Below are 1,166 nucleotides of genomic sequence, written 5' to 3'. Positions count from 1 at the left end.
AACTCATCGAGATCTGGTGAAGTATTTGAAGCATTATCAGATCCCGAGAAAGTTTTCAAGGCCTTGAATCGGGCCAACCGGAAAAACAACCAACAACCAACAACTGCACAATTCGAAACAGTCATGGGAGATCACGAGGAAAACCCAGCGGTACCAATAGTGCCAGAGGCTGCTCTCTATGACTAGGCATAATCCACAGCTGAAAATCTGTCCACAGCGATTGTAGTCCCGCAAATACAGTCTGAGTCATTCCAAATCACGAATAACATGTTGCACTTATTGCAGAACAAGAAACTATTTTCGGGGTCACAAGTCAAAGATCCTCAGCAGCACTTGAAGAATTTCTTGTCTATCTGCAAAACCCAAAGGCAGCCCAACGTAACACCGAAAGCGATCAAGTTGTTATTGTTTCCATTCTCAGTGACAGGAGCTGCCCAGACCTCGCTAAACTCGCTTCCTATTAATTACATAACAACTTGGGAGGAGTTAGTCAGGCAATTCCATAACAAGTACCATCCACCCAACAAGACTGCTCAACAAATTGATGAAATTTTGAGTTTTAAACAGAGACCAATGGAGACACTGCATGAAACATGGGAGTGCTTCAAAGGGATGCTGGTTATATGCCCACACCATGGTATTCCAGATCTGATGTTGGGGCAGCAGTTTTACATGGGATTGTCAGATAGCGTGAAGAACATTGTTGATGTTTTAGCTGGTGGAGCATTTTTTAGCAAAACATGGAGAGAAGGCCAGAGTATGCTTGACAAGATGGCACAGAATTCGGGATGGACAGCCAGGAATGTACCTATCACTCCAGTGGTTCACTCAGTGCCCTTAGATCCATCCAACTCTATGGCTGAAAATATGGCCACCTTATTGACACATATGAGTATACTCACCAAAAAGGTGGAAGAGTCAGGGTAGAAGCAGCAGGTACACATTATAGATACCACCAATGGGGGCTTGTGCGCATCTTGTATTAGTCAGCCAATTGGTAATCAGTGGAATGCGGAACATGATCATCATCACTACCTTGAAGACATGAACTATGTGTCTAATTATGGAGGCTAGAGACAGGATGGTCAGAATTGGGGCCAGCAAAATCAGCAGTACAGGCCAGTCCAGCCACAGTTCAACAATGGAAACATGGGAGGTATGAGACC

The 1,166-nt window shown here is 44.4% G+C and overlaps 1 non-coding gene across 1 annotated transcript; it reads right to left on the bottom strand.

The window, feature by feature from the left end:
• Positions 1-534: 534 nt before the first annotated feature.
• On the bottom strand, positions 535-641 carry LOC142165687 (small nucleolar RNA R71). Its single transcript, XR_012696336.1, has one exon. It is a non-coding gene; the product is annotated as a small nucleolar RNA R71 (small nucleolar RNA).
• Positions 642-1,166: the final 525 nt, after the last annotated feature.

Source organism: Nicotiana tabacum, chromosome 10 (genome assembly GCF_000715075.1).
Source record: "Nicotiana tabacum cultivar K326 chromosome 10, ASM71507v2, whole genome shotgun sequence".
NCBI classification, from domain to species: Eukaryota; Viridiplantae; Streptophyta; class Magnoliopsida; order Solanales; family Solanaceae; genus Nicotiana; species Nicotiana tabacum.
This window is presented reverse-complemented; position numbering and strand designations above follow the sequence as displayed.